General features: G+C 33.7%; 1 long non-coding RNA gene across 2 annotated transcripts; it reads left to right on the forward strand.

Annotated features, from left to right (window-relative positions):
• The first annotated feature begins 1074 nt into the window (after window positions 1-1074).
• Window positions 1075-17270, forward strand: LOC134715602 (uncharacterized). Of its 2 annotated transcripts, XR_010106770.1 has the most exons (5): window positions 1075-1301; window positions 7101-7181; window positions 10940-10965; window positions 16474-16550; window positions 17045-17270. It is a non-coding gene; the product is annotated as an uncharacterized LOC134715602 (long non-coding RNA). The 2 variants fall into 2 exon arrangements; XR_010106769.1 differs by lacking the exons at window positions 16474-16550; window positions 17045-17270 and having other exon boundaries at window positions 10940-12687.
• Window positions 17271-17280: the final 10 nt, after the last annotated feature.

Raw genomic sequence — 17280 nt, forward strand, 5'->3', positions numbered from 1 at the left:
AAAAATGTGTTCCTTTTACAGAATTGACTATATTGATGTAAAGATCCTTGACCAAAATTAATTCCAAAGACTTGTCTCAGAAAATAAAATTCCTATATACCGTTATATAAAGGTATATATAGGGGGAAACATTCGGAAACGAGTGCCTGTGGGAATACATGATTGAATACGTAAAATTGACCGTGTTGCACAGCAAACTTACTAAATTAAAGCAACCATTTCACTGTCTAGTTCCAATTGGTTGTATATGGTACATGTATAAATATGGTGCTTGAACTCAGTGATGGCAAAATGAAGGTCTGATGATGTCACTTAGTTGCTTACGATAGGCGGATCCAGGGGAAGGGGGCCTGGATCTGTTGGTTGAGCAACTTTCGTGGGAAAAAATTGGTTGATTATTAAGGGAATCACTGAAGCATGACTAAAGCCCCCCCCCCCTTTTTAGGTCAGTCAGCTATATGAAAAGTTATGGATCAGCCACTGCTCACTAATAGATAATTCAGGGGCGTAGCTGTCGTTATGCACTTTAGGCACGTGCCTTCACATAAGTTTCACAAATATTTTTTTTTATCAGTAAAAAAAATGGTAAACAACGTTATCTGTAGATGAAAGCTGGTGAAGTTGTCAAAACTCTTAAATTATCGAATGTCATGTGTACACTAGTTTCTCGTTCTTAGTGAGTGGAATATTAGATAGAAATGAATGTTTTTATGATTTTACCGTATATAGAATCTATAATCTAGAACTTTAGTTGGTTCAGATTATTTCACTTCTATCAACACAAACTTGAATGAACCTCAACTTAGACGCATGAGTGTTTTATTTTAATTAGTTGTTGCTAGTTTTCAACTATAGCTAGCTTTACACTTTGCCTTTTTTTATTTTATTATTTTAAAAAGGGGGCGTACGCCCATTATGTCCGTACCTGCACCCGCCCCTGCAAATTGCTATTGTTCTGCAAACGAAAAATCAAAATGAAACAAAATAATCCTCATTTAATTTTTCAAGTGTCTTTGCACCTTAAAAATAACAATGAATCAGATGTTGGCGTATTTTTTTATATGGCTTTTTAAGAAAGGTTAAACTTGTGTTTTGAACTTGAACAGATTTTACAATACGGTATTTAGGCTTTATGGTCCCTTCATGGTTCATTAGACAAAATACCTCGCGGCTTTTTTTTGGGCACTATGATTCGGTGGAATAGTTCTATTGTTCTAATTTGTGAACACTTTTATCATGAGGGAATTCATTTTGAATTACTAGTTTCACTGAAGTGGCTGTCGGAAAGTCTCTTGCTTAAGGTAGGTCAGTATTATTCTTTCTTTAATGATGGTTTATTACCCCTTCTGTAGACTGTTTAGTACGAACTTTTCAAAAGTTGCAATAGTATCAAAACAACAAATATAATGAATAATAGAGATAGGCCATTTTGCACATACATCAAGGGGAAACTTCGTGCAAAGCATTATTATTTACTGTTTCACTGCATTTAATAGAAAAAGTGGACTTTGTGGCAAATAAGCTAAGTGGATTTTTTATAGAAAATCTACAGAGATTTTTGTTATAAAATTTTAAACGTAGATAAATGACTTGCTTTTCTATGATGTGCTAGTGTTTATTTAAAAAAAAGTTCTAAACAACCTTTGAGTTGCAAATTAAAAAAAAAGTGTTGAGTCACTTCAGTCGAGCGCACCTTAAAACTAAAAGGTGTACTTGATTTGATCCATATTTATATCTGTTTTCACCAATAACTAAATTAATTAACTTGTTTTAAGGAAAGCATTGCTAGCAATGCATGTAACAATCCTCTATCAAGTACCAAATTGCCTAATATGAGGGTACAATGGGAAAGGCTGTGGATTTCCTATAATTTTTCCATAAGTTGAGCATTGAATAACAAGGATACACAAGCATGTTACAAGTTAAGGTTCATGTGGACCCTATGGCTAAAATGGCCGTATTTTCACCTCAAAATTTACTCTGAGTACAGACAAACCTGCGCATCTGTAAAAAAAAATCGGGCATAGCTAGATAACCAGGGCGGTGACATCCCATTAGTCCGACAACCATTATTCCGACAGCCCATTATTCCGACAACCCATTACTTCGACAGCCCATTATTCCGACAATGCGTTTTTCTTATGGTATGGGTAAATTCTTTTAAAAACCAACTCCGTCCTCTATGGTATGTGTAGTTGTCTGTCTTGATTATAATTATTCTTTCCATGCGGGATATTTGTCTCAGTATATTTGAGTTGATGCACATGCTTAAAACATCTGCTCAGTCCTTATCCTTGTCCAATATTCGTTTTACGTGTCAAGGTACTTTATCTATCTTTATATTTCGTTGTGTGTTTGTCTAATATTAGATCATATTAGTCTGTGCTGTTCTATTTCGCTAATGTTTGTATGTGTGTCTTGATCTATCTCTTTTTAAATCAGAAGATGTGGTATGATTGCCAATGACACAACTTTCCACAAGAGACCAACATGACACAAACATTAAAAACTATAGGTCACCGTACGGTTTTCAACAATGAGCAAAGCCCATACCGCATAGTCAACTATAAAAGGCCCCGATAAGACAATGTAAAACAAATTGAAACGAGAAAACTAACGACCTTATTTGTATAAAAATATGAACAAAAACAACTTATATGTAACACATAAACAAACGACAACCACCAAATTACAGGCTCCTGACTTGGGACAGGGACATGCATAAATAATGTGGCAGGGTTTAACATGTTAGCCGGATCTCAACCCTCCCCTAACCTGCGACATTGGTATAATAGTACAACATAAAAACGAACTATAAAAATCAGTTGAAAAAGGCTTAACTCATCAGATGGACAAAAATACAAGTGGACGTGGCCGGTTACTTACAGTACATCCCGACAACAAAAAGACACTAGGAACAGATCTGAGAGTTCTTGCAGTTATCTGAAAGCTAGTTCAAAACCACTAACAACTAAAAAAAAAATCATGCATCTAAGACTTATCAATCAATCTTCGGTCCTCCTTTCGCGTATCAGGTGAGGTTTCCTCCACCATTAACTACATTAATAAATTTATCGGAGTTGGATAACACTACCCGCCCTCTTTGGTCGCAACACTTTCTCTCCTTGTATCAATCATCTGAGTTTTATTTAAATTAATTTTGTCGCAGAAACATACAGTAAACGCATTTTGGCTGCTCAAATAGAATGACTGCAGTATGAAAGCCAATAACAAACTAGTAAAAAATCTTGTCCTGCTTGTGTCTTTGTCAAGTTGTCTAATTTTTAAAACTTGGTACATTATGTGTTTTGTTGGAAATTTGACACTTATTGTTCATTTAAGAGGCCCCTCATGGGGAGGGGGGGGGTCCTAGTAATCACATAATCACCATTTTTTTGTCAATACAATCACATAATCATTAAATATTTGCTTATCTTTAGTAATCAAATAATCATAAACTAAAAATACAGTCCTAGGTAATCAAATAATCATGAAATATTTGGCTTAATAATCAAATAATCATTAAAAAAACGGCCAAGTAATCACATAATCAAAAACCCCATGAGGGCCCTCATTTAAAGATTGTTTTCAAGAAGAAGAAACATATTTAGATATTATTGATTTTAAGAAAGGTAGTTCATATGTTAATTCACAATCGGTGCTCTTCCATTACATTAAAAATTGAAAATGCTAGATATTTGTACAGCTGATAAAGTTGAGGATGTGAGTCATTTTTAATCGAATGCTCACTTCATAATAATTTGAGGGAGGAACTCTTTCACCATATTTCTGGCACATGTAAGAACTTTAAAAAGTAAGATAAATATGATATATTTTCGATGTAAACACAAGAAAATTTTACTATTATTGGGGGGTGGGGGGTGATGATTGCATTGTTAGATCTTTTGAATTTTATAGTACATGTCTTGATACCGACTGTTATTTGATATCAATGTGTTAGTTGCTTTTTTGTATTTTGTCTTGGTAATTGAGGCTTATAGTGCTATAAAGATAATAATATCAAGTACTGTAATGTCTTAATGTCATGAATATTGACCCAATCATTAGACCGCCGCTTTGAAAAAGTGGGGGTATACTGTTTTATCTCTGTCTGTCCATCCGTCTATCCCATAAATATTTTCTTTGCATCTTTTTCAGAACCTATATTACAAGGATTTCTGAAAGGTTTATTGAAGTCGGGTGATGCGTTTTCAAATTCATTACTCATTACATGACAACCAAGTTGAAAATTGTCGTCAAATTTTTCTCATAAACAATTCAATGATTCACAACTCAAACATTTCCCGTTTACCGAAGTGTTTGAGTGGGGGTAGTATCAGCAGCTCGTACCATCAATGGTTGTTCTTGATTTATATGCTCTTCAAAGAGCCTTGAGTTTGGAAAATGACATTCTTTTCTGTTATATTCTATTTACAGATTTCGAATTGAGTATATAGAAAGTATTCGAACAACCTTAGCCTTATTTTATATATACGGAATTATTTCTTAAAATATTACATATCTAGACGTAATATAATACAGACAGACACATTTTATTTTCACCTGATACTCTGGTACTGACTTTGTTAAATGTCGGACTTATGGGTTTGTCGGACTATTGGGTTGTCGGACTAATGGGTTGTCGGACCAATGGGCTGTCGGACTAATGGGCTGTCGGAATAATGGCGTGTACCTAGATACGTGAATTTTAAGTATGTTTTATGTTTTAGAAAAATAAAAAATTACCAGGATTTTGCCGTGCACTTTTTTTCCTTCCTCCAGAAGGTGCCAAAATAAACTAAGTCAGTTGGGAAACAGGTTTGAGAACTTCCCCACAGGTAATAATTAAAATGAGCATTTTTTATTGACATGGACATTAGATGGACAATAGATACCTGACAATAATTGGTTATTTAAACTGTGTATCTGAGTGGACCATATCAAGGTAAACTCGACTGTTTATTAATTTTATCATCTTCTGCAGAGACGAAAAAAAGTGTACGGCAAAATCCAGTTAAGTTAGGAATTTTCTAAATCATACAATGCATTTGAATTCTATTTATCTAGGGCATGCTATGCCTTAAAACTTTTCCAGATGCACAGGTTTGCCTGTACTCTGATAAAATTTGAGGTGAAAATACGGCCATTTTAGCCATAGGGTCCACATGATAATGGTAATAGAAGTGTTGCATGAAATGAATGTCAAGTTTATTTTGGTGGCTATTTGCTATTTAAAGTGAGTTTATAAAAAGACAATCCTGAAAGAAGATTAGACCCAGACAGCATGCAGCATTGCTTTTTGTGTAAATCAATTTGAAATAACAGACATCAATAGAAATAAATAAAAAATATATATATATTGATCGACATACAATTGTTTTTTATTTGGTTTATATAGTATATTACAGAAAAAAAGTTTAATTTTAACATTTATTTATGTCAGTCTCTTGCTTCTGAAAGGCAGTCTATATATCATTGAGTCTCTCATGAATGGTTTTTTAATACATTTTAATATCAAAAAGATTTAGATTAATGAAATGAAGTCCAAGTCCAAGTCTTGAAATAGCATATTTTTCATATTTAATATCCAACAGTTTTTTTTTCAGTTACTTTGTATATTTTAAGGGCAAGAGAATTATTTGACTCCAGATAGTAAATGGAGCCAATATTTCATTGCTGAAGATTCCATTCTGGTATATAAAGGTAATCTATTCAACTCAGCTAAACATGCAGCATTTGATGCTTTGCAATATATTCCTAGAATTTCTTTAATAAATTTAAAATGCAAGTGGTCCAAGGTCACAGTTGTCGTCCTTTGGTTTTCCTGGTCTATGAATATAGTCCCTAGTCTTTAACAGTGTATAACTTGCATTTTTATTTTATACACCTGTCCAATTTATTTCTTGATATTTAACGCATGAAATATAAAGTTCTTGGCCACATCCATTTGTATTTTTGTCCATCTAATGTCAGAGTTGAGCCTTTTTCAGCTGATTTTTATAGTTTGTTCTTATGTTGTACTGTTATACCACTGTCCCAGGTTAGGGGGAGGGTTGGGATCCTACTAACATGTTTAACCCAACCACATTATTTAATTAAGTATGTGTCTGACCCAAGTCAGAAGCCTGTAATTCAGTGGTTGTCGTTTGTATATGTGTTACATATTTGTTTTTTGTTCATTTTTTTATATAAATAAGGCTGTTAGTTTCCTTGTTTGAATTGTTTTACATTGTCTTATCCGGGCCTTTTAAAGTTGACTATGCGGTATGGGATTTGCTCATTGTTGAAGGTCATATGATGACCTATAGTTGTTAATGTCTGTGCCATTTTGGTCTCTTGTGGACAGTTGTCTCATTGGTAAGCATACCACATCTCTCTTATATTCAAAAACTTTTAATTGGTTGAAAAAATGCATGTTTATATAAGGCTTTCCTGAATTGGAAAATGTATTTTCAGACATAGGTTGATATAGATTTGAATTTGAAATAATTATGATAAATCTGATAAATAAAATGAGTGTTCAGATGCTTTTAACACTTGACTTTTGTAAAATATTCAAGAGAAATTAAAAATCAAATTTTTAGGCCAAAATCTTGACAGTTGAAGATATTTGATTTGAACTTCAAAAATAAACATCAAAATGTCAACACTTAAATTACCCTAGTTTCTTTAATATATGTCTTATGGCCATGACATTTAAAATTTTGTGTTTTTTGAGTAGTGAGATTTTATTAAAAAAATTACTCAAAAGTGCTTTGAGCAGTTTTCATGAAACTTTGGTGACTTGTTTCTACCTATTAAAATAACCTCTTTAATTTATTTTTTCTATTATAAATTTATAAGATTGAGGACTAATGGAACTTTATTCTTTAAAAAGCATCCAGCGTATCATGCACTCCTGGTAGTCAGCTCTTAATTACATGTATCAAACCATTGACAATTTGGAAACCTTTTCTCTAATAGTCTATTAACTGAACTAAAGAAAAGTTTCTGATTGTCAATTTGGATATCTTCATATTACTTTGATTTAAGTATATTTTTATTTTAATTTACTGATAGTTGTCTCATAAATATAAGAATAATTTTATGTTGTATTACAGACGGATGGAGCCAAGATGAACATGCATACAGTCCTAGACCCGAAGGAAGACAATTTCATTATAGTTGCCAGATAAGATGATGTAAGTATTTGGTCATTACAATTATAATTGAATAGTTATCAAAGGTACCATGAGGATTATGATTTAATACGCCAGCACGCGTTTCGAAACTGTTATGATTTGTAAGGTATTAAAAAAAGAAACGGCTTGAAAAATCATTACAAATTAGTCCAAGATTTCTTTTTCAAATTAATATTCGAATAAAATATATTTTATAATTTATGAAATATTATACAGTAAACCAACTCTTTATAGTTTTTTTTGTTTTAATAACCTGAAATCTCATAGTTCAATAAATATAAAGATAATTTCTTCTCATTATAACCCCCACTTTAAAAAAGGGGGGGGGGGGGTTAGGTAATACTGTTTAACCTCTGTCTATCCATCCATCCATCAGTTCGTCAGTCCGTCCGTCTCATGAACATTTTTTGTCACATTTTTTTTCAGGAACTCCAATACAAGGATTTCTGAAATTTGGTTTTGGGGTTTATATATATCATCTATATCATGTGATACGTTTTCATATTCATCACTCAGCAACTTCCTGTTTACCGAAAACATGTATTATATTGCACCTGATAGCAAATTTGAATTTTTCGTCACTTTTCACAGGAACTATATTACAAGAATTTCTGAAATTTGGGTTTAGGGTTTATACAAAAACCTATACTGTGTGATACGTTTTCAGATTCATCACTCAACAACTTCCTGTTTAACAAACACTTACATATTTTACACTATTAAAATTATCCCCTTGCGGCGTGGGTATCATCAGTGACCAGTAGCTCACAGTTTCACTTGTTCATTCATCTGTAATTATAATGTACTATGTGTAATTGATGCTCCTGTAGCGCAGTTACTGCGTTCGAGTTTGTTTAATAAAGAATAATAAGAATGTATTGTAATTGTTAATATACAACTTGTCCTAGAATTTAGTATTTGACATAAACCATGCTTTCACATTAATTTCTAAATTAATTTCAACAGGAAATAGTCCCTTAATAATTACAATTTGGAAACCTGTTTTTTTTAGTCTTACTAAAATTATCTGAATGCAAGTAAAGTTTCTGATTGTCAATATTTTTTAAAGTAATTTTTGTCGAGCCTGCAACTTTTGTTGCAGAAAGCTCGACATAGGGATAGTGATCCGGCGGCGGCGGTGTTAGTTCACTTCTTAAAAGCTTTATATTTTAGAAGGTAGAAAACCTAGATGCTTCGTACTTTGTATATAGATGCCTCATGTTACGAACTTTCCGTCAGTCACATGTCCAATGTCCTTGACCTCATTTCCATGGTTCAGTGACTACTTAAAAAAAGAGTTAAGATTTTTTGTAATGTTAAATTCTCTCTTATTATAAGTAATTGGATAACTATATTTGGTATGTGCATACCTTGCAAGGTCCTCATGTCTGTCAGACAGTTTTCACTTGACCTCGACCTCATTTCATGGATCAGTGAATAAGGTTAAGTTTTGGTGGTCAAGTCCATATCTCAGATACTATAAGCAGTAGGTCTAGTATATTCGGTGTATGGAAGGACTGTAAGGTGTACATGTCCAACTGGCAGGTGTCATCTGACCTTGACCTCATTTTCATGGTTCAGTGGTTATACATATAGTTAAGTTTTTGTGTTTTTGTCATTTTTTCTTATACTATATGCAATAGGTCTACTATAATTGGTGTATGGAATGATTGTAAGGTGTACATGTCTAGGTGACATGTGTAATCTGACCTTGACCTCATTTTCATGGTTCAGAGGTTATACATATAGTTAAGTTTTTGTGTTTTGGTCTGTTTTTCTTATACTATATGCAATAGGTCTACTATAATTGGTGTATGGAATGATTGTAAGGTGTACATGTCTAGCTGACAGGTGTCATCTGACCTTGACCTTATTTTTTATGGTTCAGTGGTCAAAGTTAAGTTTTTTAGTTTTGGTCTATTTTTCTAATAATTTATGCATTAGGTCAACTATATTTGGTGTATGGACATATTTTATGATCTGTATGTGGGTTAGGCTGGTTTTATTTGACTTTGACCTCATTTTCAAGGTCCATTGCTAAGTTTTAAGAGTTTTTGTGTTTTGGTCTGTTTTTCTTATACTATATGCAATAGGTCTACTATAATTGGTGTATGGAATGATTGAAAGGTGTACATGTCTAGCTGACAGGTGTCATCTGACCTTGACCTTATTTTTATGGTTCAGTTGTCAAAGTTAAGTTTTTTAGTTTTGGTCTATTTTTCTAATAATTTATGCATTAGGTCAACTATATTTGGTGTATGGACATATTTTATGATCTTTATGTCGGTTACACTGGTTTTATGTGACTTTGACCTCATTTTCAAGGTCCATTGCTAAATTTTAAGTGTTTGTGTGTTTTGGTCTGTTTTTCTTTATTTATAAGCAATTAGTCAACTATATTTGTTGTATTGAAGAATTGTTAGCTGTACATGTCTGCCTGGCATGGTTCATCTGACCTTGACCTCATTTTCATGGTTGATTGATCAATGTTTCCTTTTCTTGGTTAATGTTGAGTTTATGTGACAGTTAACGTTGTAATAAAGCTTTATATCTAGGTCTATCAAGATAGTATCAAGGATTAGTAAAGAAGGCGAGACATTTCAGTGTGTGCACTCTTGTTTCCAATTTGCTCTTTATATCCTCAGGATGTTTTCGTTTAATTTTGACCAAAGCCCTATATAGATTCTACATATGAGAGTTATTTCCCTTTTGTATTTGATATAAGTGAAATGTATTTGTAACTGGAAACCATAAGTGATAGAGGCCTAGGGGCATTTGATTTGAGATCCTTGATCCATAAAAATGAATATGAGGTCAAGGTCAAAGGTCAAGGTCATGTTCAAAATTTTTATTTTGGCTTGTTATTACAAACTTTCAGAAATCCTAGTTATAAGATATCAACAAAACATTTTTAAGAATTATTAGTTGCAACATGTCCTAATACATAAATTTGAGTTGAAAGGGTACAAAAGTACTTAATGAGAGTTTTCTCCCCCGTGTAATATCTTAAATTACAGATATGGTTATATAACTCATTTATCATATATAATTAAAATATAGGCTCTTGTTTTGGACCTCCTTACGTTCAATAATTTGACCATTGCTTTTTATAACTCATGTGTAAATAATACATAATAAAGTCATTGGACTTTTTGCATTAGGTTGCAATCCATTTAACCTTGAAAAAAACAACCAGAAGTCACCTTTTCTAAACTGGAAGTAGCTATTTTCTCACTAAGTTAATGTAAAAGTATATAGACATATATTTTTGAAATCGGTGTCAAGTAAACTCTCAAACAATACTGGAAGTGACATTTTTCACAAAAAAAAATCTCCCTTTTTATATATTTTTTTTGTAAAGAAACCATATATTTTTGGAATCGGGGTACAATAAGCTTGGATCCACATTCATAATCAAATTTTAATTTTTTCATATTAAAATTATCCTTACTTGTGAAAAGACATTCAATTGTTCACTCAACAATTGATTTTTAATTTTTTGTTTTCTATAGCCTATAAAATATATATAGTATAGGTAACTTCAAAGAATTGAAAGTGAGGTATGTTTATCTATAACATTTTATCATTTTCCTGTTTATCTGTTTCATTTTATATGTTTTCATGTGTATGGGTTTTTTATCATTCTATTTTCTATAGGTGTTTTTCTTTTTTTTTTTTTAGATTTATTTACATTTTCTATAGGTTACTTCAAAGAATTGAAAGTGAAGTATGGTTATCTATTTCATTTTATGTTTTAGGTGGCGTCCAAGGATCCGACAGGCAGGTATGTTAAGATAAGATTGTGTATATTTTTGTACGCCTTTTTGTCCTATTTCCTCTAGGTGGCCTCCCAAGGATCAGAACAGCAGGTATGTTAAGATAAGATTGTGTATATGTTTGTATGCCTTTTTGTCCTATTTCCTCTAGGTGGCAGTCCAAGGATTGAAAGTGAAGGTATGTTAAGATAAGATTGTGTTTATATTTGTATGCCTTTTTGTCCAAGTTTCCTTTAGTTGGCAGTCCAAGGATTGAAAGTGAAGGTATGTTAAGATAAGATTGTGTTTATATTTGTATGCCTTTTTGTCCAAGTTTCCTTTAGTTGGCAGTCCAAGGATTGGAAGTGAAGGTATGTTAAGATAAGATTGTGTTCATATTTGTATGCCTTTTTGTCCAAGTTTCCTCTAGGTGGCAGTCCAAGAATTGGATGGGCAGGTATGTTAAAATAAGATTGTGTTCATATTTGTATGCCTTTTTGTCCAAGTTTCCTCTAGGTGGCAGTCCAAGGATTGGAAGTGAAGGTATGTTAAGATAAGATTGTGTTTATATTTGTATGCCATTTTGTCCAAGTTTCCTTTAGTTGGCAGTCCAAGGATTGGAAGTAAAGGTATGTTTAGATAAGATTGTGTTTATATTTGTATGCCATTTTGTCCAAGTTTCCTTTAGTTGGCAGTCCAAGGATTGGAAGTAAAGGTATGTTAAGATAAGATTGTGTGCATGTTTGAATGTCTTTTTGTCCTAGTTTCTTCTAGGTGGCGGTCCAAGGATTGGAAGTGAAGGTATGTTAAGATAAGATTGTGTTCATATTTGTATGCCTTTTTGTCCAAGTTTCCTCTAGGTGGCAGTCCAAGAATTGGATGGGCAGGTATGTTAAGATAGGATTGTGTTCATATTTGTATGCCTTTTTGTCCAACTTTCCTCTAGGTGGCAGTCCAAGGATTGGAAGTGAAGGTATGTTAAGATAAGATTGTGTTCATATTTGTATGCCTTTTTGTCCAAGTTTCCTCTAGGTGGCCGTCCAAGAATTGGATGGGCAGGTATGTTAAGATAGGATTGTGTTCATATTTGTATGCCTTTTTGTCCAAGTTTCCTCTAGGTGGCGTCAAAGAATCGGAAGTAAAGTTATGTTAAGATAAGATTGTGTTCATATTTGTATGCCTTTTTGTCCCAAGTTTCCTCTAGGTGGCAGTCCAAGGATTGGAAGTGAAGGTATGTTAAGATAAGATTGTGTTCATATTTGTATGCCTTTTTGTCCAAGTTTCCTTTAGGTTGCAGTCCAAGGATTGGAAGTGAAGGTATGTTAAGATAAGATTGTGTTCATATTTGTATGCCTTTTTGTCCAAGTTTCCTTTAGGTGGCAGTCCAAGGATTGGAAGTGAAGGTATGTTAAGATAAGATTGTGTTCATATTTGTATGCCTTTTTGTCCAAGTTTCCTCTAGGTGGCAGTCCAAGAATTGGATTGGCAGGTATGTTAAGATAAGATTGTGTTCATATTTGTATGCCTTTTTGTCCAAGTTTCCTCTAGGTGGCAGTCCAAGGATTGGAAGTGAAGGTATGTTAATATAAGATTGTGTTCATATTTGTATGCCTTTTTGTCCAAGTTTCCTTTAGGTGGCATTCCAAGGATTGGTAGTGAAGGTATGTTAAGATAAGATTGTGTTCATATTTGTATGCCTTTTTGTCCAAGTTTCCTTTAGGTTGCAGTCCAAGGATTGGAAGTGAAGGTATGTTAAGGTGGTACCTAACACTACAGGGAGATAACTCTGTAAAGTCAGATAAACGTTTTAATTACGTTGTGTCGTAAAAGGAATATTAAGCTTCTCAATGATCAAAATTGGTGTTTGTCAAACTGCTATATAACCCGTGTAATTTTTCTGACAAAACTCTTGGTTCAAAATTTTTAATTGTTTTATATTTTTTGTTAAAAGGTCAAAGTAAATACTTTGACAAAATTTTATGAAAATTAAACGAGCCAAATAAATTTTAGTGAAAGTGTTGGGTACCACCTTAAGATAAGATTGTGTTCATATTTGTATGCCTTTTTGTCCAAGTTTCCTTTAGGTGGCAGTCCAAGGATTGGAAGTGAAGGTATGTTAAGATAAGATTGTGTGCATGTTTGAATGTCTTTTTGTCCTAGTTTCTTCTAGGTGGCAGTCCAAGGATTGGAAGTGAAGGTATGTTAAGATAAGATTGTCTTCATATTTGTATGCCTTTTTGTCCAAGTTTCCTCTAGGTGGCAGTCCAAGAATTGGATTGGCAGGTATGTTAAGATAAGATTGTGTTCATATTTGTATGCCTTTTTGTCCAAGTTTCCTCTAGGTGGCAGTCCAAGGATTGGAAGTGAAGGTATGTTAAGATAAGATTGTGTTCATATTTGTATGCCTTTTTGTCCAAGTTTCCTTAAGGTGGCAGTCCAAGGATTGAAAGTGAAGGTATGTTAAGATAAGATTGTGTTTATATTTGTATGCCTTTTTGTCCAAGTTTCCTTTAGTTGGCAGTCCAAGGATTGGAAGTAAAGGTATGTTAAGATAAGATTGTGTGCATGTTTCAATGTCTTTTTGTCCTAGTTTCTTCTAGGCGGCGGTCCAAGGATTGGAAGTGAAGGTATGTTAAGATAAGATTGTGTTCATATTTGTATGCCTTTTGGCCAAGTTTCCTCTAGGTGGCAGTCCAAGAATTGGATGGGCAGGTATGTTAAGATAGGATTGTGTTCATATTTGTTTGCCTTTTTGTCCAAGTTTCCTCTAGGTGGCAGTCCAAGGATTGGAAGTGAAGGTATGTTAAGATAAGATTGTGTTCATATTTGTATGCCTTTTTGTCCAAGTTTCCTTTAGGTGGCAGTCCAAGGATTGAAAGTGAAGGTATGTTAAGATAAGATTGTGTTTATATTTGTATGCCTTTTTGTCCAAGTTTCCTTTAGTTGGCAGTCCAAGGATTGGAAGTAAAGGTATGTTATGATAAGATTGTGTGCATGTTTGAATGTCTTTTTGTCCTAGTTTCTTCTAGGTGGCGGTCCGAGGATTGGAAGTGAAGGTATGTTAAGATAAGATTGTGTGCATGTTTGAATGTCTTTTTGTCCTAGTTTCTTCTAGGTGGCAGTCCAAGGATTGGAAGTGAAGGTATGTTAAGATAAGATTGTCTTCATATTTGTATGCCTTTTTGTCCAAGTTTCCTCTAGGTGGCAGTCCAAGAATTGGATTGGCAGGTATGTTAAGATAAGATTGTGTTCATATTTGTATGCCTTTTTGTCCAAGTTTCCTCTAGGTGGCAGTCCAAGGATTGGAAGTGAAGGTATGTTAAGATAAGATTGTGTTCATATTTGTATGCCTTTTTGTCCAAGTTTCCTTAAGGTGGCAGTCCAAGGATTGAAAGTGAAGGTATGTTAAGATAAGATTGTGTTTATATTTGTATGCCTTTTTGTCCAAGTTTCCTTTAGTTGGCAGTCCAAGGATTGGAAGTAAAGGTATGTTAAGATAAGATTGTGTGCATGTTTCAATGTCTTTTTGTCCTAGTTTCTTCTAGGCGGCGGTCCAAGGATTGGAAGTGAAGGTATGTTAAGATAAGATTGTGTTCATATTTGTATGCCTTTTGGCCAAGTTTCCTCTAGGTGGCAGTCCAAGAATTGGATGGGCAGGTATGTTAAGATAGGATTGTGTTCATATTTGTTTGCCTTTTTGTCCAAGTTTCCTCTAGGTGGCAGTCCAAGGATTGGAAGTGAAGGTATGTTAAGATAAGATTGTGTTCATATTTGTATGCCTTTTTGTCCAAGTTTCCTTTAGGTGGCAGTCCAAGGATTGAAAGTGAAGGTATGTTAAGATAAGATTGTGTTTATATTTGTATGCCTTTTTGTCCAAGTTTCCTTTAGTTGGCAGTCCAAGGATTGGAAGTAAAGGTATGTTATGATAAGATTGTGTGCATGTTTGAATGTCTTTTTGTCCTAGTTTCTTCTAGGTGGCGGTCCGAGGATTGGAAGTGAAGGTATGTTAAGATAAGATTGTGTGCATGTTTGAATGTCTTTTTGTCCTAGTTTCTTCTAGGTGGCAGTCCAAGGATTGGAAGTGAAGGTATGTTAAGATAAGATTGTCTTCATATTTGTATGCCTTTTTGTCCAAGTTTCCTCTAGGTGGCAGTCCAAGAATTGGATTGGCAGGTATGTTAAGATAAGATTGTGTTCATATTTGTATGCCTTTTTGTCCAAGTTTCCTCTAGGTGGCAGTCCAAGGATTGGAAGTGAAGGTATGTTAAGATAAGATTGTGTTCATATTTGTATGCCTTTTTGTCCAAGTTTCCTTAAGGTGGCAGTCCAAGGATTGAAAGTGAAGGTATGTTAAGATAAGATTGTGTTTATATTTGTATGCCTTTTTGTCCAAGTTTCCTTTAGTTGGCAGTCCAAGGATTGGAAGTAAAGGTATGTTAAGATAAGATTGTGTGCATGTTTCAATGTCTTTTTGTCCTAGTTTCTTCTAGGTGGCGGTCCAAGGATTGGAAGTGAAGGTATGTTAAGATAAGATTGTGTTCATATTTGTATGCCTTTTGGCCAAGTTTCCTCTAGGTGGCAGTCCAAGAATTGGATGGGCAGGTATGTTAAGATAGGATTGTGTTCATATTTGTTTGCCTTTTTGTCCAAGTTTCCTCTAGGTGGCAGTCCAAGGATTGGAAGTGAAGGTATGTTAAGATAAGATTGTGTTCATATTTGTATGCCTTTTTGTCCAAGTTTCCTTTAGGTGGCAGTCCAAGGATTGAAAGTGAAGGTATGTTAAGATAAGATTGTGTTTATATTTGTATGCCTTTTTGTCCAAGTTTCCTTTAGTTGGCAGTCCAAGGATTGGAAGTAAAGGTATGTTATGATAAGATTGTGTGCATGTTTGAATGTCTTTTTGTCCTAGTTTCTTCTAGGTGGCGGTCCGAGGATTGGAAGTAAAGGTATGTTAAGATAAGATTGTGTTCATATTTGTATGCCTTTTTGTCCAAGTTTCCTCTAGGTGGCGTCAAAGAATCGGAAGTAAAGGTATGTTAAGATAAGATTGTGTTCATATTGGTATGCCTTTTTGTCCAAGTTTCCTCTAGGTGGCAGTCCAAGGATTGGAAGTGAAGGTATGTTAAGATAAGATTGTGTTCATATTTGTATGCCTTTTTGTCCAAGTTTCCTTTAGGTGGCATTCCAAGGATTGGTAGTGAAGGTATGTTAAGATAAGATTGTGTTCATATTTGTATGCCTTTTTGTCCAAGTTTCCTTTAGGTTGCAGTCCAAGGATTGGATGGGCAGGTATGTTAAGATAAGATTGTGTTCATATTTGTATGCCTTTTTGTCCAAGTTTCCTCTAGGTGGCAGTCCAAGGATTGGATGGGCAGGTATGTTAAGATAAGATTGTGTTCATATTTGTATGCCTTTTTGTCCAAGTTTCCTCTAGGTGGCAGTCCAAGGATTGGATGGGCAGGTATGTATATTTTTATTTTTTTAATTTACTAACATTTGTCTCATAAATTTTAAGATGTTTTAAGTTTGTATTACAGATGGATGAGTCCAGATGAAAGTACAGTCCTACACCTTAAGGAATATGGTTTCAATACAGTTGGCAGATAATGAGGATGTAAGTATTTGGTCATTGCAATTGTGTTTAAAACTTCTTTTTTTAAATTTAGGTAAAAAAAAATCAGTATTTCCTGTGAACGACCACTTGAAATTTTATTACAAAATTGTTCTTAATTTCATGTTCAAATTTATTCTTATGAAATATAATTTAAAAAGAATTATTGTAATTGTTACAAATTAAAATAGACTGATCCTCCCAATTTAGGATTTGAAATAAAACATGCATCACATTTAAATTTCTGAGTTAATTATTTCAACAAATAGACTTAATATTGACAATTTGGATATTTATGTATTTATTTCCATTTTGATTGGGAAAATATGACTTTTTTTAGAATGTTTGTTCAAAACTTATACATCAGATTGTTTTGGTTAGCCACCCCATTCTGATAATTATCTGCATACATTAATTTCAGACTTAATGATGTTATCATTAAACAGTCTTCATAATACTGATTAAAAGTTAAAATGAAAATGGTTAATTAATTATAGGCAAAAAGAGCATAGACGCAGAAAACAACGCCATTCACACAGATGTTTCAGTTGAGATGGTAGATGAGTAGCAACTCCATGGAAGATGTTTACTTAGATCTTCAACCAAGTCCGAGGCTTTGCCATGTAAGCAATCAAGCACCAAGGATAGCAGCTAGAATGAAGATTAATTATTACATTGATCTTCCACCAAGTCTGAGGCTTTGTCATGAAAGAAATAATGCAAGTATATTCAA

This window comes from Mytilus trossulus, chromosome 4 (assembly GCF_036588685.1).
Source record: "Mytilus trossulus isolate FHL-02 chromosome 4, PNRI_Mtr1.1.1.hap1, whole genome shotgun sequence".
NCBI classification, from domain to species: domain Eukaryota; kingdom Metazoa; phylum Mollusca; class Bivalvia; order Mytilida; family Mytilidae; genus Mytilus; species Mytilus trossulus.